Source organism: Rattus norvegicus, chromosome 16, assembly GCF_021556685.1.
Source record: "Rattus norvegicus strain SHRSP/BbbUtx chromosome 16, alternate assembly SHRSP_T2T, whole genome shotgun sequence".
NCBI lineage: Eukaryota > Metazoa > Chordata > Mammalia > Rodentia > Muridae > Rattus > Rattus norvegicus.
The window spans coordinates 31,597,913-31,621,149 of NC_141549.1; the positions used below are offsets into that span (position 1 = coordinate 31,597,913).

At 37.5% G+C, this 23,237-nt stretch overlaps 2 protein-coding genes across 3 annotated transcripts in view; both read left to right on the forward strand.

Moving 5' to 3' along the window:
* Window positions 1–23,237, forward strand: part of Erich1 (glutamate-rich 1) — a gene marked incomplete at its 5' end in the record, with an annotated part of 52,793,804 nt that overhangs the window by 727,353 nt on the left and 52,043,214 nt on the right.
* Tll1 (tolloid-like 1) overlaps window positions 1–23,237 on the forward strand; it is a 198,537-nt gene that overhangs the window by 6,463 nt on the left and 168,837 nt on the right.

The window sequence follows — 23,237 nt, forward strand, 5'->3', positions numbered from 1 at the left end:
TATATGTGTGGGAGTGTGTATGTGTACACATGTACTAGTATGTTTGTGTGTGTGTGAGTGTATGTATATGTGTGTGTGTGAGTGTATACTACCTGTTGCCTGCTTGTAAATCTGTGTGCCATATGTGTGCCTGTTGTCTGTAAAGGCCAGGAGAATGGGTAATAGATCCATGAAACTAGAGTTACAAATGGTTGTGAACCTTCCTGGAGGTGCTGCGAATCAAACCTCTAGGGATGCACCAAGTGCTCTTAACAACTTGGCCATGTCTTCAGCCCCCATCATCAGTGCTTTGAGGCTTATTACAGAGATCTTTCATCTCTCACTCCTCCCTGGCTATTTTCTGTGATGGTTCATGGAGTTTTTATGGAGTCAGTTCAAGGAGTGATGTATTTAGCATTACTGTCTATATTTAAGATCATATTAAATATAACTCAGAATATGTAAGAATTTGGAAAGACTTTGAAAAACTTGATCTGTATAAAACCAACTCTTACCCTCATGATGAGTCAGTTTTATATGACAATCTAAGGTGAACATAATTTTTTCTGTTGAAACTTACTCTTCCCTTTATTGTATAGGTATGAACCCTACATGTGAGTGTCTCATCAAATATGACATGTAAACATTAAATTCACAACTAACAGTACAGAAAATCTATAGGCTCATTGGCCCCTGTGATGCTGACATGTAGATTCATATCCTGCCTGCTGATTAACCATTATTTACTTTAGGACATTATCTATGGTTTTAATCATGCTTTAGTCCTTCCATGAAAATGTTTTAACTGCGATCTTCTGTAAGCATTTGTAACAAATGTTAGAAAATACAGTTGGATAGCCATTTAAACGAGTCATGGCACATTCTCCTGGAACTATCTAGTGTTAAGGGAGGTGGTGACGGTTCTAGTAAGGGCTCTGTGCTACCCCTCCTCACTGTATGGATGCCTGCTGCATGAGCTCAGAACAAGGCTAGGCCAGTGCTCAGGGGCCCAGAGAGACCCCAGGGGCTATACGATTTTATTTTCTGGGAGATTTTTGAAATCACTTGCAATTTTTTTTTATTCTAAGACTGGGAATGAATTGTAGAACTATTAAACTTTGAGGAGTGAGAAATTTTCTCCCCATCTTTAGCTATAGCACAACTATTCGGTTGGTTTCCTTTAGTTTTCTATTGAATATTAACACTTTGAGAGGAAAAATATTTAAAACATTCTTTCTAGCCCTCAAAGCTATGAAATGAATTTCACAGAATGATGGGCTTTCCCAGAGTGCCAGAGGGGACCTCTTGTTTATTTATTTAGCTCTTGCCATTTTAAGTCCTAAGACTGGATATTGTCTATTGGAGTGTGGGGCACCTTTTTGACCTAATGTGTTGCTCATTTCACTGGCTTCTTGCAAAATGTGGGCTTATCCTAACAGGTCATTCTAAAGTGCTTGGCCATATAATTGTATTAAGAAGCATTGTAAATTAGGTGATAATTGAAATCCAAAAAGTGAAACTGGAACGTGTTTATTCTATTCAGCCTTTTCTCTTGCAATTTACATTTGTAGTTTCAGCTAAACATTTGCTGTCAATCACAGTTTAACAATTCCCTTACTGCTGGTAATGAGGTCACAAGTAGCTACAAACAAAATCTAATGGTGTGTGTCCATACACTGTACAAAGCATTCAGATTCAGGTTTTTAAAAAGATTCTAACAACATTTAACACTGTAGTATTTCATCAATGAAAAGAGTCACCACAGAGCCTGAGATAAAATATATGTATTTACTGTTAGGGTTTGATATCTGTTGTGTTACTAAGATTCCTGTTGATGCCATTTGATTGGTGTGATGGGGGAGGCAGGGGTGGAGGACAACAGGGTGTAACGGTTTGCTCATTCCTCGCATTTCTCATCCATGTTGAGCTGTCAGCATGTGGATTGTGCACCACAGAGTCACCTCCAGGGGTTACTGGCCTGTTTGCTCCTGTCAGAGTCCTTTGAACTCTTTCTTTACTTTGACTGAATGTGAAGTGTTTACTAGGATAATTGCTGGTTTTTGCGCCATGCTGGGTGTGTCTGTGGCATCAGGTTAGTTGATTGACTACTTTAGATCCATGGAGCTCTGGTCCTCTTCCACGATCTGTTTTGAGATGGCAAATGCTTAGTGGTTGAGTTAGTGTGTGTGTGTGTGTGTGTGTGTGTGTGTGTGTGTGTGTGTTCTAGTAAGTATTGTGTTTTAAGATGGGTATATGTGGTCATATACACTTACATAAATATAATGTATATGTTTACATACACTGTTTTAGTAAGTAACAGACTTCTTACAGTGGTTGTCCCATAACATGATATTACCTAATAAGGTCACCTGAAGTCTCTACACAATGTTATACAGTAGACACATTACTTAAAGATACATTTATTGAGCTCCATCCTCTTGCTTGGTGGCATGACTTTATTTCACTGCACAGATAGTAGAATCTTTAAGTTACCTCAAGGGAGAACACAAAATAAATAGAAAATATCCAAGAGGGCAGAAGTTAAGTGTCTCTGTATGTAGGAATCATCTTCATGATATATACTATAATAACACAGCTCACACTGAAGATGGGATGGCACACATACATAGTCCCCTAAGACACAAGGATGATCTGTGAGTTTGTCTTAGTTAGGGTCTTATTGCTGTGAACAGACACCATGACCAATGAAAGTCTTATAAAGGACAACATTTAATTGGGGCTGGCTTACAGGTTTAGAGGTTCAGTCCATTATCATCAAGGCAGGAACATGGCAGCATCCAGGCAGGCATGGTGCAGGAAGAGCTGAGTTCTACATCTTCACCCGAAGGAAACCAGGAAGACACGGAGGAACCTCAGGCAACCAGGAGGAGGGTCTCCAAGCCCACACCCACAGTGACACACTTCCTCCAACAAGGCCACACCTTTTAATAGTGCAACTCCCTGGGCCAAGCATATGCAAACCACCAGAGAGTTCAAGGCCATCTTGGTCTACATTTTTGAATTCCATATCACCCAAGGCTACATAGTGAGACTTAGTCTTAAAATAAGAAGAATCTAGAGTCCCCTCTCTGTGGAAGAAGTCCATGTTAATTGCATCAGTCACACAAATATCATAGTCTCTCATGAATATGTGAGGAAATTAAGACCTAGGAAAGGCTAACTAGTGTCCTGTCCCGTCCCAGGGGTAGGAAGTGATGAGAAATTAGCCCAGGTTTCCATGTATACAATGTCTTCCCTTCCTTAGCCCCATACTCTGATACTCCAGTCAATACAATGCAAATTCGGAAAGACTTTCATTTGAGGAGGTGATAAATCTAACACAGGCATCCATGTATTGTGACTGGCTCTTGCAAGGTTCCATATTTTCGTCATTGCTTGTGAATTTTAAAGACCTTCCCCTCCACCTTCAGAGTTAGACCAGAGTGTTTCACTTGTGTGAAGTGAAATAAAGGTCCTCTTTTGAGAGAGCATTCTCTATATTAGAGGAGCTAGAAATGAAATACCTCTCCCCATGTATGAGAGAACTAAGAATGCATATGACTAGTAATTGTAGAGTTGAATATTTGAGTGGTTGGGGAAAGACACTGCTGGGCTTTTCTTTCCTGTATTTAAATTGTAAAGGTAACTTAGTGTGGAACATTTTCCTGGCAGAAAGTCCTCAGTACTAGGCACATGTGCAATGCAAAATTTAGCATTTTTTTCTAATAAATTGTGGCAGCAGGTTTACTGCATCACGGAGGCAGTGTGAATGGGTTTGGGCAGAGATTAATCACTGGCATCCAGCTGCTCACACAGGTGGTAATATTTTGCATTTTTTACAGTTGAGATTATCAGAGAAAGTTCAATAAATGCATGGTTATGAATCCACAATGGGTATGAAGAGCATTCTTTTAAATGCTGGCCATCCATGGAAATTATTCATACTATATCATATATATGCAGATGGTGTGTGAGGTTTTTTTGAAACAAATAAGCTGTGTAATGATATATACATTTTTAAATCACCCTTTTCAAACACAGTATCTAAAAGATCTGAGGTCATATGTTTTGAAAACTTTAAGGAATAGTAAGGTTAGGTAAACTGCTTGGAAGCCTAGTACTGTTATGTTGATGAAAAATTTCTTCAAAGAAAATATATTTATTACCTTTTCCAAATGATCATGATTTTTAGATAGGAGAATTTCTGTTTGTATTTGTTCTAGTAAGTAGGTTTAGCACAAAATCTGGTAAAAACTAGTCTTTTTAGGTTTTTGAAACCTTAAAACTGGCTGGCATTGGTCCTTTATAGGCAATTACAATCCATAAAAGAAATCGTATATATCTGGGCCCAAGTGAAATGTGGCCAAAAGCATACTCACCAGGGTTAGAGTATGAAGAGTGGGAATAATAGACTAGATTCGGAGCTTGGGTTGCTTTAAATGTCTGTTTGGAATGGCGTGTATGAGCAGTTGGCTGGTTGAAGTAGCCATAGTTAACACAGTGAAAAAATAGTGATTACTGAGAGCTTCTTCATGGGATTCCAGGCTTGGAATATCCACAGGAGGAGCAAATCTTTAGGAGATACTCTGAAACTCAGAGAAGAATAAGACAAACTTCAAATACAAACTCTAACTTCAAATAAAAAACCCGATTTTATTGTATGCCTTTTTTTTTTATTTGATGGAACAGACAACTAAGCATTTAAAGATAACTTGCATTTCACTGTGACAGACAAGAAATGAACCCAGGACCCTGGACAACCAACCACATTGTCTGCCTCCCTCCCCATCCCTTTCTTTTCTTATTTCCTTTTCTTATTATATGCAAATATTTTTGTGTGATCTTGATTTAGTTTCAAAATTATTTTTCAAGGTTTCAAAGGAGTAGGATAATAATTTGTTAATAACTTGAAGGCTGGTGAGGTGGCTCACAGGGTAAGGGCCCTGCTTCTATGGTAGATATATTAGGTAGGTTTCTCTTTCTGTGAAGAGACATCATGGCCACAGCAACTCTTACAAAGGAATGCATTTAATGGGGACTGACTTACAGTTTTAGAGGACTAATCCCACTGTCACCATGGCAGGAAGCATGGTGATAGTCCTCCTGTCACCGTGGCAGGAAGCATGGTGACATGCAGGCACATGTGATGCTGGAGAAGCAGTCACTGAGAGTTCCACACTGGATCCTCAGGCAGCAGGAAGCAAAAGACGCTGGGCTTGGAATGGGCTCTTCGAAACCTCAAAGACCATCCCCAGACACACTTCGTCTAACAAGACCACACCTTCTAGTCCTTTCAAATAGTGTCACTCCCTGGTGACCAAAAACTGAAACCTATGTACCTGTGAGGGTCATTGTCATCTAAACCACCACACCAATGACTTGAATGTAATCCCAGAACCTACATAGTGGAAGGAGAAAACTGTCTACTGAGTGCACACACTAAATAATACAGGAAACAGATGGGCTTCAGAATTAGACACGAATGGACTCCAATACTGCACCTTCTATATAATAGCTATGGCTTTGGCAATTTGGTTAGTAACTCAGTATGCTTAATTTTCTGATAGACAAAATGGAGATAATATGATCCACATAATGTTATTATGAGAACTATATGAGTGTAACATGTATGTTACTTTGCTTAAGACATACTGATGTATTACTTTTGTGTAAAACTCTACAAGTACATAGGGCATAGAGAACTTCTTAAGTCACAAGTACTTATTTTTTTACAAAGACGATCTTCATAATAACAGTGAGATAAGGTTTGCTTTCTCCTGGATGAGTGAAGATGTATTCATTCTCCAGTATTCTAACACCTTTCTTCTTGACAAGTTAAAGCCCTTCCCCACAAAGACATTTTTGTCCCAAGAGATGTGATAGGACACCAGTGTGCCAAATGTGCTCCTGAATTCTATATACTCAAGATATATTGTCAATGTTCAATTAACATTGACTATTGTGTGAATAGAATCTTGGCTACATTGTCTTCTAGTAGTTTCTGGTTTGGATTTTATTTGCCATCTGGATTGACTTGAGTTTAAACATTTACAATCCTGTGTTTACAAAGAGCTAAGTGTGAGCATATGAGTCTAAGCTGCAAATGTTCATTAATTCATTCAGTATTTCTTGAGCATTTACCATGAATGAAACATGGTTCTCTCAGACACAGAAATATGAAGTAAAATTGAGTCCTGAGGTTCTCACTTTACTGTGTGCATGCGTGTGTGCATATGTGTGTGTGTGTGCATGCGTGTATGTCTGTGTCTGTGTCTGCGTGTATCTTACCGCGTGCAGTTTGTGGAGGGCAGGATTCAACATTATCAGATGTCTTCCTCAATCACTTCTCCACCTCTCTGTGTTTCTACCTTAGCTTTTCAGAAATAGTCTTTCACTGAACCTAGATTTCAATGACTGGCTAGATTGACTAGCTAGCCATCAATCAGGACCTAGTCATCCTCCTGACTCGACCTCCCTTAAACTGCACTAGTTTTCTAGAAACATACCCAGAGTTGTATTTTATTTAGCATGGGGCTAGCGACTAAACTCAGTTCTTCATGCTTCTGTGGCAAGCCCTTTACTGACCAAGCCACTCCCCTAATCTCCTCACTTTTCTGTTTTGCAAATATATACTAGTTCATATACATGGTTATATACTAATAGCATAATCTCACTCTAAAAGTTAGCTTTGGCATATAATAGTGCCACAATTGTATGCTAAACTTATTTCAGTTTAGCTTTTGAAAGTGGATACTAGGATAAACTATGACAAATTGAATTTATGGTCTCATACAGCTTGGGGGGATTTTTTTCTCAAGATACATGAAGAATTACACTTTGATGGGAGTACTTCCTGTAAGTACCCCATGGACTTTGACACTAGGCAGTGGACTGGGATGAGATGTAACTAGTAACTGCTTATGGAATTATTTGGGGGATAGGCTGTGTTAGCAACCTTGATTTCAGTTACTTTTTCTTAAGCAATTTGATCTTTGTGTTTTCAGCTTTTTATATTCCTCTGTAATTTTGAGTAGGTAAAGCACATTTCTGTACTCCACACTTTGTGCTTATTCTTGTGCAGATTTAAAAGCACATGGTTCACATTTTCTTTGTTTACAAAGAAAAGCAGAAATGTGATAAAAGAAATTAAATAAGAGGCTGTTCTTTTGATTCATACTATTCTACTGTAACTTTGCAAAGTAAATGTAATTGTCACTCTCTTAAAATAAACTCATCTGGACTGTGCTTTAGTAACTAGAAAAGAAACTGGCCTACTTGTTTAGGAATATATATATATATATATATATATATATATATATGGGTTGGGCTGTGCTCTTATAACCCTGCCATGCAGACAATACCTCTTGGTTTTGCTGGTCTTGGTCTTCAAGGTCTAAAAATGTCTAAGACCAGTTGAGCCCTAGCAGTGTCTGAATTCTGCTCTCCTTGACATTATGAGCAGCTTCTCTGAAATGGAATCGAAGTCACAGGATAGGTGGCCCCTGTCAACTGAATGGAAAAGAAGGTTTGCCACTTCTCACTCACTGGTACAATGTTTCAGCCAAACCGTGGTAGCCACCAGACTGAAGTGGCCATAAGCTCTCTAGGTTTTTTTTTTTTCTTTATCACACAATAGTCTTGTAAGCCAGGCATGGTGATGCCCACCTTCAAAGCCAGCATTCAGGAGTCAGAGGCAGGTAGATCTCTGTGAGTTTGAGGCCATTTTGATCTACAAAACTAGATCCATGCCAGTCAGAGTTATATGGTAAGGCAATGTCTCAAAATACAGTAGGTTTGAAAATACTGTGTGTGTAATTTTCCATCCTCTTTCTCTTCTTAAGTCCATCAGCAAAACATTTACCTGTCCACAGAAGAGCAAGGGATGCTTGGTACTCTGCCTGCTTCTCTAAGAGGGTTTAGTGCCACATTGCCATCAGACTAGAGGTCAGCCTGATGAACTTGTTTCATGGGAAGGGTTTGACTATCAAGTGGGTACAGTGTGACTAGAAGAAGGCAGAAATCAAATGTTCTCAAGTTAAGGTCAGTTTCACAGCAGAGTGCATAAGAGATATAAGCAAAGAAACTTAGAAAGCAATCGTGCCTGAAGGCATTTTACTAATTGTGGGGAACATTAGGATGTGTATTATTGTTTCAGACAGAGTCTAATATAGCCCAGGATGTCCTTGAGTTTACTATGTGGCTAAGGCTGGTCTCTTGATCTTGTCTCACCTCATCTTAGTTGCTAAGATTACAGATGTGGGACATGGAGACCCTCAGGGGTTAGGAGCACTCTCTGCTTTTTTAGTGTTCATGAGTTCAATTCCCCGCAACCGCATGGTGGCTCACAACCATCTTTAATTGAATCCAATGCACTTTTCTGGTGTGTTAGCAACAGTGTGCTCATGTACATATAGTAAATTGAAGAAGACACCTGGCTAAAATACTTTTTAATTAACCACACACACACATACATACACACATATATTATCACTTGTATATATGTATATATATGTATATATTGCTCTTTAATTTAGCATAAGTATATATTTTTAATTATTCTATGAAATTGACCTTCATAAATCTTCCTTTTATCTGAATTTCCTAGTAAAGAGTAACTTTCTGTTATGTTACTTATTTTATGTAAAATATGCTTTAAAATGAAGAACAAACTTCTTAAATTGCTGTCAAAGGAAGTTTCATTCTTAAGGATTTTGTATCAGTAAATAAAGAAGTCCAACAGAAATTAGCAACAGAAAGTGGAGGTGGTGTGATTTAATGTAAAGACCACTGAGTATTGTGTGGGAAACATGCATACAAATCATAGCTCTTGGTGTTAAATTATATTAGCTTGCTCTCCTTCCAGAGCCTTTGAACTTAAGCCTGTTCAGTTGTAATACACAGGGAAAGTAATATCTAGTTCATAAAACAGGTAAGGATTAAGAGCACAAGGTCTGTGTAAGCTGATAAGCTGTATGATACAAATGAACATAAACAATGTACCGTACCTGATCTGTTTCATGAATGTGTGAGGTGAATTTGAACAGTTCTGTGCCCTTCCTGCAAGGATTTCATTACGTACATGGGAATGGGGCACTAACGCTTCAACTGTAAATATCAAAGCATAAGAAGCAAAATATTGTGTTAGTACTGAAGGTGGAATTCTCCACATCTGGTATAAAGAAGGCTTCTCATGAAGGATGACATTTGAGCTGAATCTTGACATTGTGCAATTTTTTTTCTTGGTAAAAAGGTGGAGCAAAAATTTAGAGCCAAATAACGAAGATAAAAGCTGGAGCTGTGAAAGTTCATGACTTTTATGAAAGTGTGGAAAAGTGGGAATTAGTTCTATGTGAAAGAAGCAGAGGGTGGGTAAAAGTTTATGCTTTGGCAAGACCAGATCCTGAGTGATACAGTGTCAAGAACTTTTAACACCCAGACTTTGAACTTGATCCTGTTTGTAGTGAGAAAAGGGATTACTGGGGATTTAGAAACAGACTGCTGGCTTGATTGCAGCCATATCAAGATGTGTGAGAATGTAAGTGGCCTTGTCTAATAGTTGAAGGACATGTGGGAACAGTGAAGACTGTGAGCTTAGTGAAAGACCAGGGATGAACTCATGCACGCTGGCTTCTGGGTCACAGAAGAGAAAGATCAGGTTTAAAACACAAGAGACACCATTGAGGATCAGATTGGGAGGTCAGCAGTGTCAAAGGCACGGCTATGGACACTGAACCTGTCTTAGTCAGAAAAGTTCTTGCAAGCATGTAGACCCGAGTTCTGTTGCCAGCTTATGCATAAGGCAGTGTGATGGTACACACTTGCAATTCCAAATCTGTGTAAGCAGAGACAGGCAGATGCCTGAGAGTAAATGGAAAACGAGCCTACCATAATCTGCTTTCCACACATGCACACATACTTGAACACAGGTACACACATGCATACCCATTGACATATACATATATACTCAAAAATGAATAAATAAAGAAATAAAGAATGATAGGAAGGAAAGAAGGGAGGGGAGGGTAGAAGAAGCTTGAAAATACAAGCAAAGTAAGAAATAGAATATAATAACCAAGTTTGTGTTTTGAAAGTAAATAAACTTAGTTTAAATTCCCTTTGACTTACATGTAATTCTTCATTGTTGCTCATATATATATATTATATATATAGAACAACTTGAAAATCTCAGTGTTTACATTCAACAGGAGTCACATTATTATGGGCTAATTCGGAAAGAATTATTTTTAAGGTAATCTTTTAATGCATGAGTATTGACTATAATCAGTATTTGTTTATGCCTTCTTTAATTATATTTAATAGGTTTTAAGGACATAAGGGGATAGCACAGTTGACAAAGTCCCTTATATACAAGCTAAATTCGTAACCACCATTCACATGAAGTCAGTTAAGTTAATAGAAAGCAGATAGCTGGGTCCCTGGAGTTCATTGACTAGCTGGCTTAGCCAAGTAGATGAGTCTCAAGTTCAGAACAAAAGAGCTAGTCTCTAGAGAAAAGGCCTACAGGAACTGAAGAGTACATCTGAAGTTGATCTCCAGCCTCCACCTATAGATCCATATACATGCTTTTGTATTTTTACACATATGTTAGCAAACACATGAACATACATATCTTCTACCCACCCATTCTGAGAAAGTAGTTTAACTGTAACATTTGTCAGTTTTGATAGATTTACTAACATTTTCTATTTTATGTATATCTCTTTTCCCCTTTAAACTACTTATTGAAGCTATGTAAAATATATCTCATTATATTTAAGATTTATTTCATTGTTATGTATAGTTACATGTGTCTGTGTGTGGGCATGTGTATATGTGAGTGTAGAAACATTCAGAGTTGAGAAAAGGTGTTGCATCCCCTAGAGCTAGAGTTACAAGTGGCGTGAGCTGCCCAATATGGGTGCCGGAAGCTAAACTTGGCTCTTCTGAAAGAGCAGCAAGTGCTTTTAACCACCAAGCCATCTCTTAACCCTGAACTGTATATTTTTTTCCTTTGATGTTTTTATTCTTTTTTCAAATCTCCAGCAATTTCTTATAAACTAAATAAAAATTCCTTTTTATCAACTTTAAAATATTTTACTGTTCTTTGTCTGGTATTTTGAGACAGAACAACTTTAGCCCAGGCTGGCCCTATACTCTCCACATATTTGAGGAAGATCTTGAATTCTTGATCATACTATTTCTACTTACCAAGTAATTGAATTAGAGGTGTGTCCCACTTTGCCCAACTCCTTTCATATACAATCAAGTCATGGTGAATAAGCAAGCATATAGTGTTGTTCCTTCCTTTACATTCCTTGAATATTTTAGTTTGTTAGCTTTTCTTACTGTGCTTACTGTCACCTTGTTCTACATTTTAAAGAGGAGCTTTCAGTTATGTGTCAGGTACCATTTATGATGTAAACTAGAGATACCATTTATCAGATTAAAGAATACTGCAGGTTTTAAATATGCATTTTTAAGATTGATGCAATCTGACTTATTAATGTATAATCACAAAAATTTGTTCATCAATATGAAACCAATCTATACTCCTGGGATAAATCATGTTTGAGTATCCTCTCTCTCTTCCCTCTTCTCTTCTCTTCTCTTCTCTTCTCTTCTCTTCTCTTCTCTTCTCTTCTCTTCTCTTCTCTTCTCTTCTCTTCTCTTCTCTTCTCTCCTCTCCTCTCCTCTCCTCTCCTCTCCTCTCCTCTCCTCTCCTCTCCTCTCCTCTCCTCCCCTCCCCTCCCCTCCCCTCCCCTCCCCTCCCCTCTCTCATCTCTCTTTAATTTTGCCACGTTCAGTTTACTGATACTTGGGGGATTTTATTTTCATATTTCCCATTTCTACTAAATTTGGAAGCTTTTTGTTGCTTCTGTTGGGTCTGAGTACACTAAGAGCGAGAAGCACTTTAAAATAAATCCACTTTCCAAGCTTCTCAAGCACCACCATTCCAGCATAGACACTTAGTTTTGGAGCAGATTTTGCTTATGATCTCAAGGTACCTTTGCTTCTTTTTCTGCTTAGTTTCAAGCCTTTCAGAAAAATCCATACTGTGTAAAAGGGATGGAATAAATTTAATTTTCCTTCTTTATTATACATTATACATTTTACTTCCTAATTTTTGAGTGTGTGCTTGCTCAGACATTCCAGCTTTAGTGTGGCTTGTCCTCTGCTTTTTGGGTTTTGAGTCCCAGAGCACCAAGGAACTCAATAATCATGTTAATCAAATTGTGCTAATGTCTTTAAAACTGGCAATATTTTTTGTTCCTGATTCTCCTATCAGCCATATGTTATAACATGTGGTTACATTACACATGGATATATTGGATGTGTACAATATCTCATCCGTGTGTCTATAAAACTCATAGAGTGATCATTTTGAGAGTCTATGAACTAGTATATCTCACATTGCTATTTTTTTACGACAGTCAACGTGTGTGGGCCCATGTGTGAGCATAAACATGTAAAGCCTGGAGGTTGATGGCTGGGGTTGTATTTTATTGCTCTTTTAAGTTATTCTTTGAGGCAAGAGCCCTCAGTGTAACTCAGAGCATGTCAATGTACATATTCTAGACAGCCAGCTCGTTCCCCAGGTCCCCTGTCTTTGCCTTCTAAGGCTGCAATTCCATAAGGGCTGCTATGCCTTGTGGACACTTACATGGGTTCTAGAGGTCTCATCTCTTGTGCTCTGTCTTGAGAATAAAGTGTTTAACTGCTGAGACATCTCATTCGCTACCAGTTGGAGCCCTTTATACTACTATTTTAACTTTATCTTCATTTTTTCACAGAATCTCATTTGGTGATGCAGGCTCACTTTTGGAACTTGCGATACTTTGTCTTAGCCTCTAAAGTTTGGGGATTATGTGTGCCTTCATGCCTGCTGATAACATTATTTCAACCTCAACTAAATTGTATATTTAGTCACATTTCTTTCATCATTGTCTTCCACTAACATGGCCTCAAAGAGAATTTCATTCTTTTAATTTGTGGAAATGTAGCTGTTCATGTTATGTTAAGGTATTATAACCCTCAACTCCTCATAGAATAATGCTATTCTAAAGTGTTAAAATAATTGCAATTATCATATTCAGCCTATTTGAAGCAGATTATGCAAATGAGTGAAGTTAGCAGTAGTGACTTGTGTACGTGAATAGGGGTCAATTAGAAAGGTCACTCACTGACCCACACTGTGCTGTTCACACATTAATTATAGTTCCCTGTGAGATATGCCATTGAATTACACCATTCTTTCAGTTAAGATTTCTCTCTCTCTTTTCTTTTGAAACACAAGTGTTTTTTTCTGGGTGAACACGAGTCCTGAACATGAAAGATCGGATCTGTTCATCAATATCCATACAAATCCGGATGTTGGCAAAGGCCCTGAAGGAAACTAGCCTGCTTTGCTCAGTGTGCTCCAATAATGCTCTTATTCTTAAATTCTTGCATCATCTCCATTGGTGCCTGTGTGTTTCACAGGGTCAGTCATTGCTGCCATTGGTCTGGAGTTGGTTATAGACCAGGAAATTTTCTTACCTAGGAAGTCTGAAGGAAACACTAACAGCCAATACCGACAGTAGAACTTGAGTGAAATGTCTGGAGTGAGGGGCTAGATGGTGAGGTTTCAATGAGGGAGGCAGGAGGGAGTTAACCGCAACTGAGAGGAAGAAGCCATATGGAAACACATGATTTTATAAGCTAACTTAAAGAAATTAGAAAGAAAAACCCTCCCGAAAGTATCCAAGCGACCCAGTGGCTTTCCAGAACAAAGCTTGTGAGTGTTTATTGGAATGTGTATGTGTTCATGGATTGTTCAGTCAGTACTGAAACACTGTTTTAAAAGGCAAAACCCCATAAAACCTCACAGTGTTCATCATGAGGTAAATGGCTGACTGAATTATGGTACATTTTTAGGAGAATCTAGAAGGAAGGTACTGTAAAAATTAGTTATTTTATACTGGATAACCAATTGCTGTGCTCTTCCCTAGGGAAGACCATTTCTTCCACTCTCAGCACTCCTTGACATCTGTAGTTCTTGGTGTATGTTTGAGGTCATAAGGCCTTTCCCTTATCCGTTTGGACATGAAAACATATATACAAGTAGCATTATACAGAATGAGAAGGTTATAGGGATATATATATATATATATATATGTGTGTATATATATGTGTGTGTGTGTATGTAAAATAAATATGTATGTACATATAGTCATGTAATAACAATTAATGTAAAGAAAGGCCATGAATTTGAATGAAAGCAAAGAAGGGTATATAACAGGGTTTGGAGAAATGATGTAATTATATTATAATCTCAAAAACAATGAAAGAAAAATGGAAAGAATCAGCTTAAGTATATTTCTTTCCATCTGCAGGAATATTGACAATACATTACAAAAAAGAAAAAGTTTTCTAAAATATGCATTTTATAGTAAAAGTGTTTATTTTATGTTGTTTACTTATGACTGATAGAGAAAAAATAGGAAAAAAATACTTGAAAAGAGATCTGCCCAAGTATTAATGTTTGTTACCTGATGATGAAATTGGAGTGGCCTTGAAGTGTTATGACTTAAAAAGAAATCATGCAAGTATAATGGTTGACTTGTAGAAGCACATATAAATTACTTCAATTTTAAACAACAAAATTCTTTAGAGCATAATAGTAAAGAGATTGTGGAAGCACTCAGTATTTTATAATGCATATTGTGGGGTGGGGTTATTCATTTGAATGAATGCTTATGATTATAGAAGTGACACATGCACAGGACCTGGTACAAACTGCAGTTTTTTATAGGTCTAAATATTTGCATGTGCTGTATATGTATATATGTGTTCATTTTTATGTAGGTATACAAATTATTACATACACAAATTTTCAGAGATATAGACTAGCAAAAAAGATTTTAAATTGAGTAAAATCAATAGATCTATTTTAAAGAATATTTGAGTGTGTAAGGTAATGAAAACCTGATCCATTGTAAAATTTTAAAAGATGGTAATGATGTTTTAAAGGCCAGTAGCAGAAAGAAAAGTATAGTGCTTTGGTTTTAACTTGTTTTATATTTGAGAAAGGAACAGGACACTGAGGAGGGGGTGTGATTATATTTTGATCTCAGATAATTTAAAATAGAACTTACCAGATAATTTTTTGGTGGGCAGAGAAATGAAGTGTTTAAATTACAAGGAAGAAGCTGAGGTATTGAAATTACTTTGAATTTAATTATTGTAACTTCTCAATAACAGGACTACAATTAGCTAATTAGCAAGCTTTTGTACTTAGTATGTTCCCACTTTGAATTAGGTTCACATTTTCGGCAAAGTTACAGGAGGCGACTAAGAGTCGTTTTTGTCAGCTTCTTTAACTCTCTTTTTCCTCATTGTCATATTGCCTGTGGAATGGTTCTATCAAGGATTCAGAATCACTTCTAAAATTTCAGTTTCATTGATATGAGTTTGCCTTAAAGCTGTTTCGTGTTATCTTGAAATCAGTAAACATCCATTTCAATAATTGGTTGAAGCTAAAGAATATGAAATAAAACAGGCTCAAAAATTCTGATGGCATGAATATATATGAAAATATTCAGTTTTGAATGCTCAATTGAATACATGCGTGCACGCACACACACACACACACACACACACACACACACACACACACACACACCTCATAAGTAGGTCTGAGTTGCTTTTGAGTAGATAGAAATGACTGGACCACAGTCAACACTAAGTATTTCTCTAGTAATTTATATTTACCAATGATCTTTCATTTATCAAGTATGATTTTTCAACCTTGTATAACAATTATTATTATTAATTATTCCTTTAAAAGATAAATTTAGTTCTAGAGAGATAAAATGATTTTGATACATATTCAGTACCTAAGACTTCTAATTTCAAATCTATTTCTCATAATGTTTCATACTCTAAAGAAAAAAGAAGAAAACACCATCACATGTCAATTGTAGTGAAATCAGGTTAAGAAGGCTAAAAATTAAACTTCAGTGAGAAGAGGCTAGATTCAAAAGCTCCATATGTGTCAAGGAATATATGTGAGGTAGGGTAGGGGCAAGGGCAGAGGCAGAGATAAGAAAGGCTGTGTGTATGCGCATGTGTGCATACGTGTGTGTGTGTGTGTGTGTGTGTGTGTGTGTGTGTAAGTAGACTGCACATGAGCATGGTCAGATTAGGGCAACAGTAAGAGAGCACTCAGATCCTGCAAATGGTTTGCAGGCAGAAACACTTGAACATGTTCATGAGCCCAAAGTAGGGTTTTGAAAGGGAGAGACGTAAACATTAACGTTGAATAAGTAGACAATTGGACATTTGAATTTAAAGTTGATAGGAGAGTCTGGGTTTGAGGTCTGAACTTAGAATGTCACTCACAGTAGTAATGCTTCTTTAGTGGGGAGAAGGCTGTTTGTAAGGAAGACAAGTGATCCAGCATCTTGGTTCTGGGATGTAGCAATGCTTTTATTGAAGATGAGGAGGAACCAATATGCAGCCTGATATTTTAAAAATTGTTTTAAGATAAGCTGGAATGAAGCTAGTTAGAATGGAAAAAGCTGTAGTTATGATAAAATATAGACAGCCATTTTCCTGACCATGCCCCAAGCCTCTTACTATAATAAACATTGATACACGTAAGTGAAGTCCACTTTTTTCTTACTGATAAACTTTTGGGTGTTGTGTCAAAGAATGTTTATTTATTTTATTTATTTTAGTTTTTGTTGTATCTCCTCCTCCTCTTCCTTATGAAGAAACTGATTCAAAAGAAAGTGGAAAGTTTGCTTGTGATTTTATAATAACAGCCTATTTTTTATCCCAATAAGACATGCTCTGGTCCATGAAGACAGAGGTATCAATACATTTCTAGAGTGATGTGCTTTATAAGTGGAGACGATCAGTGGTCAAGTAGCCAAGTAACAGACACTGGGAGGCACAAAAGATTTAAAGGACACATGCTGGTGTGCTCTGTAAGAGAGACCCAGTTAGGCTTCAGCATTAGCTGAGAGGAAGCATGGGTGCCAGACCCATCTGCTTAGGTCTCTGAAAGCTTGAACCCGGTTTCCCAAGGCTAGCCTTGCAGAGCACATGTCTTTCACAAGGGTTTGCACACTCATTAAAACGTCTGAGAGGTCACAGACTCCAGACTGACTTCAGGTTCAGGTTAGACTGAGAGTGGGAGGAAGAATAGACTTCCTTTTAGCGCAACTGTGTTTATAGCTAGGATATGTTGCTTCCTTTAACTTAATAGCAGAAGTGAAAATGGGAAATAATCAAGGTAAAAATTCACTCAAGAACTCTCTAGTAGAAAGATACAGCACATATCTATATGGCCTCTAAATCTTAGTTTCTCCTTTTATAAAGTTTGACAGATTGACCTCCAAGTCCCTAAAACAAAATAATGTCTACATCCTGTGATGCTAAATGGGGCCACATGTTCCAGGATGTAGGACTTTTTTATACCTAAAATGTAAAATCAAATGATTGTAGTAATATATTCAAGAAGATCAGGTGGCTCAAATTCAGGGATTTTTTTTATATAAAATAATGTTTATTATAATGCAGGTCAGAATTAAGGATTTTTAAAATAATGTACTATTCAAATAATCACACTGATCACTTGAAATAGTTCTAGTTATTATCCATTGTCCAATTTTACCTATGCAAAGACTTGGGATTTACTAAGGTTTATTAACATTTCTAGACTATGCAGCTGCTATCTGATGAAACACAAAATACTTAAAGATTTGTTTTCTTTTCATACGTGTGTGTGTGTGTGTGTGTGTGTGTGTGTGTGTGTGTGTGTGTGTGTACATGAGTTCAGAGCCCACATTGGCTCGAGGTGTCAGATTCACCATGGAGATGGAGTTACAGGCAATTTTGAGTTGCACAACATAAGACCTTAGACTCAAGCAAGGATCACCTGCAAAATCAGAATGCACACTTTTTAAAATTATTATTTTCTCAGATATAACATCCCAGCTGAAGTTTGTTTTCCGTCCTCTTCTCTCAGCCCCTCCTTCTGACATCCTCTTTCTTCCAGGCCTACCCCTTCTTCATTTCTCTTCAGAAAAGAACAGGCCTCTCAAGGATGTCAACCAAACATGTCATAACATAGTGTAATAAGACTAGGCATATCTCCTTATATTAAGGCTGGACTAGGTAACCCAGTAGGAGGAAAGGGGCCCCAAAAGCAAGCAAAAGAGTAAGAGACAGCCCCACTTCCACTGTTCTGTGTCCCACAAATCCATCAAGATACACAACCACAATTTACATGCACTCTTAACCACTGAACCTTCTCTCTAGCCATCCCGTCCCATCCTAATTGATGAATATCTCTTCCTTGTCTTTTGATCATGTGACATGTCACATCTGATGACTCACTTCAGCATGCTCAGAAAGAGAAAGCAAGGTCAGTTTGACTTTGGTCAAGTTTCTCCATTTTAAGTCTCATCTTTCTTTTCAAGGCAGTGGTTCAACTTAAAGTCCCACCCATGCCTCAAATGAAATAATCTACCCACATATTCTGTGTAAATGCATAACTTCAATTTTAATGCCCTGAGGGGTAAATGTACCATAATACATGTAATACACGGACCTGTTTAACAGTATTTCTTTTTGCTACAGAGACATTTAAGTCAGGGAAGTCCTTAAACACGGCATTTTCTCCATAGACGGAAACCAAAACAGTGGTTTTTCTGATAGAGGCACCTTTTCCTTGGTTTAACAAATTTCCTGAGGGTTTTCCTGGCTCCAATGTATCATCTTACTCAGATTGCTGGACCTGACACTCTGACTTCAGTTTCTCCTTTAATTATCATTCTGGGAGGCCTGCTAGTGCTAGCCCAATCCTTTCTTGCTTTATACTTCTCATTCCAAAACTTGATTAGCTTTTCTTCCTTTTCTCCTTAGCCACCCAGTCTCTGGAACCCATGTCCATCCTGGTTAAGTCTGCCCAAGGGAGCATCTTTAGCAATAGGTTCTGAAGTATAGATCAGAGTGCAGGCTTCCTATCTGGATTGGACATAAAGATCACTGTTGAAATGAATGAGTTTTTGTTTATTTAGTCTTTGTATTGCCTGAGGTAAGATCCTCTGAGTTCAGTGATTTGAGAAGTTGAGAAGGAAGGACTAACCAAAATATTATTGTACATTATATTTATTGTGTATTATTTCATTATAGAATCTTGCAAAGGAACTTTAGTATTGAGAGCAAATTGTAAATGCCAGAGAGTGTATCTGTTAATACTTACAACTGTTTGAGGACATCACAGCTAATTAGATTTAGAATTACATATCCCACAGGGTTCTTCATCTTACTTTATAACAAATAGAAACATTTTAGGTTGAGTTCCTGCTTGTTTTCTGTCTCTAATCACAATACTACTTTAATTATGCTTTAGCGTCCACAAGCAAAACTTTTATTCAAATAATGATTGTGCCCCACACAGTGCGAAAGAAGCACATGTTTATTCCAAAGCATTTCTGAACTGAAAGATTTTGGCCAAGTTTCCCAATACATACTTATCTTACTTGAATAACAAATCCATTTCATTTTGAAAAAAATAGTGTTCAATGTTGTCAAGATGACAATCTTCCATGAAACTAAAGCTAATTGCATTAACTGATCTCATACATATTTCATAAATATCTATGTATGCTAAACATTGTTTGAATGCCAGAGAAACCATGTCTTCATGTTCCTATAAGTGTTAGTAGTGGGAGAGAGCCCTTTTAAAGCTGAGTTTACTTGTATGACTCTCCATGCTACTTTTTCTTCTGAGAAAGACCACATAGATTACTTCTGAACTGTTGGCTTAATTATAGTGAACTCCTGAAAGCATATAAAATGATATATAATTTACTCACCCGAGCAACACATAGGTCAAAGCAGATCTTGCTTAGGCATGAAAATCTAGTTGAAAATGTGTTAATATTGTGTTCCCAGGCTCTAACCCTGTTTTACTGAGCCCATCTGCCCTGTGTCTCAGCCTTAATTTGCAGTCATGAAAAATGACAGCTGTCTCATGGTAGCCAATTAAACTGAGTTATTATATAAAGGATTTATATATTAGGTTATCTTATCTCCAGTTTGTAGCATCAAGGGGTAAATTAAGGAATGACAAGAAAGCCCATGAGTTAAATCTGAACAATTCTCCCTTATATTTAATCATTTCTCGCTGCATCAAGAGTTTATATGTGGAAATGCCTAATTACCTTTTACACACACTACGTTCATTTGATGATGTTTTCTCTCAGCATTTGTAATCTGTTGGTATGTGTGCAATATTTATAGGGTTGCTTTCTTCTCAGTATTTCAGAGAACCAAAGATTCTCCTCACAACATTTACCTATGCATACTTACCCTTTTTTTTCAGATTGTATTTCTGAATAAGTTACATCTATCTACCTATCTATCTATCTATCTATCTATCTATCTATCTATCTATCTATCATCTATCTCATAGTAGCTTCATTGAGGTTTTAGGTAATATATAATATGGAAAATGTATTTTTTGAAACAGTTTTACATTAAATATATACTATCAAATTGTGAGTATATGTCTACCAGCAAAATAGGACTACTACTTAATAAAATAGTACATGTGTGGATGGAAAGAACTGAGGAGCATCTGTAAATGTTGTCAGTACAGTCATTCAGATGCACAGAGTACTTTCAAGATTTCAGGGAAGGTCATGTGAGGCCAGGAGGACCAAGCTAGCTCAGGATTACCTGAGAGAAACTTCATGATCCTGCCTTCACACCAAGACACCTAGTGTGGATAATGACAGTGTCTGTAGAGCTGTGATATTACAGACTTTACCTGTAGGCTAGCAAGCTGCTACCATTTAACAGGTTCTGGCAGAAATTCTTCCGGCATATTTTTTTTAGACACTAAAACCTTCATTATGCCTGGCATTGCCAAGGGCGTGACCTTTGTGTCTGTGGAAACTGTTCTGTTCTTGTGCTCTGAATCCTTTGGGGCTGACACAGGATAGGTAGCCCAGGCAGAAACTAAGAATGGGGAGGATTTTTTGAGACCATAAAGAGCACTGAGCTTGGGGACTTGTTAAAATAAGCTGTAAGTCAACCCAACCAAGCTTTGCCCCAGAGAGATAGATGATAGATAGATGATGATGAAGATAAATAGATAGATGAATGATAAATAGATGATAGAGATAGTCAGACACACAGAGACACAGACACACACCTAGAGAGAGAGAGAAAGAGAGAGAGAGAGAGAGAGAGAGAGAGAGAGAGAGAGCGCAGAAATGATCATTCTTCTACACATAGCCAACTCCGCTGTCACAGTAGACATCTATTGTGGGTTGACATCTTATTTGGGAAGGAACTGACCCAAATGTAGGAAGTCTTCCTCCAGTTTGTGACTAGAGCTTTTCCCTATGCAGAAAATATGAATTGCCTTCCAAAATCACTTAAAAAGATGAGTGTCCAGGGTGGCCCTAAAGACAATAAACAGACAAGCCAATTCCCATTGACTAGAGGTTGTGGCAATGGTCCTAGATTCCTGTGTCAGTGAGAATCTTTCTTCCACAGTCAGATGCATGGGCTATAGGATTCTACAGGACCCCAGACAGCCTCAGTGGGGATGGTGTGCCCTCCTCTACTTAAGGAGCTGCAAGCTCTAGAAACCTTCACAGGTCAAGGGGATGCTCTGAAATAAAAGATCTTTGCTACATTCCCTATTTGTATTACATCCATTTCCCTTTAATTTTGTGTCCCATATTGGCTTCTGCTCTTTGAAAGACAGCTAAAGGCAAGAGAATGCACATTGAACACCTCTATGTTTTAAATACTTGGAGTTTATGTGATATGGGAGAAAGGATTGTAATGAATGGCAGGCAGCATGCTGGGATATTTAAGTCTTAGACTGATGCTAGTTGATTTCCTTTGAAAAGGACTCAGACCAAGGTGAATTGACACATGCAAGAGAGATACACGATGAAGCAAATGGAGAAACAGGGTAAAATGCATGTAGAGGGTCTATGTGGTTTACTGTATAACCATTTCAACTTTTTACAATTATTTCCATTTCATAATAAATTGTTGAGAAAATCACAACATAATGTTGTAGTTGATAGCTGAAGAAAGGGGAGTTTCTGCAGAGTAAGATTAAAGCCATCTGCAGTGTCTGAAGTGATTTGTAGAGGAAACAGCATCCTGTCAGACCTTTGTGAAGTCATAGTATTAAACCCATGAATGTAAACAGTCTTGGTCTCTTAAACTTATTGGTTTGCTTTCTCTAATTTGCATTTTGAGTTTGGGCAGCTTCCCCAAACTGATGGGATTAGTTTATGATGTGGAATGAAACTTTTCTCTGGTGGATAAACCTCAGAGCTATCAAGGCTGTGCATTTGCTGGAGCTTGAGAGATGGCTTTGCACAATGGTTCTCAACTTGTGAGTCAAGACCCATTTGGGGGTCAACTGAGCCTTGCCCATCACAGGGATCATAAATCAAATATACCACATATAGGTTATTCATATTACTATTCATAACAGTAGCAAAATGACAGTTATGAAATAGCAACAAAAATAGTTTTGCGGTTGGGAGTCACTACCCAGGAAGGTTTGTATTAAAGAGTCACAGCATTAGGACACTTGGGAGCCACTGCCTCAGAGGTTAAAAGATCTTACTGTTCTTGCAGAGAATATCAGTTCAGTTCTTTGTATCTGTATGGTGGCTCATAACTCTTAACCAACTGTAAGGCTAGTTTCAGGGGATACAATGCCTTCTACTAGCCTCCTTGGGTACTTGTTATATACATGGCACATAGGCAACACACACACACACACACACACACACACACACACACACACACACACACACCTAAAACAAATGAAGAATTCACATTTCCTGAGAATGAGAAGTGTCAAACTTGTACATCTCCAGCATCCTTAAACTAGACTGGTCAGATAGTCTTAATCAGAGGTGAGGAGAAGCACATTGGTACATCTATCTAGTCAGTTATCCAAGTTTTAAGCATGTATTAATTTCATTCTATACCTCATAATAAAAGGGTAAATGTACATTAAACAAGTTTAGCTATCAGTATATATTATGTTTTTAAAGGCATCATAGAATAAGCAAAAAGCAATGTATTCTAATTGGAGTTTTCCCAAATATCAAATTAGATACTATTTAATCTTACTGTTATTTACAGTTTGTAAATTTCATATTTCATAAACAGCTAACTGATTTTCTATACAATCTAGTAGCATGTTTACTATTGGGATA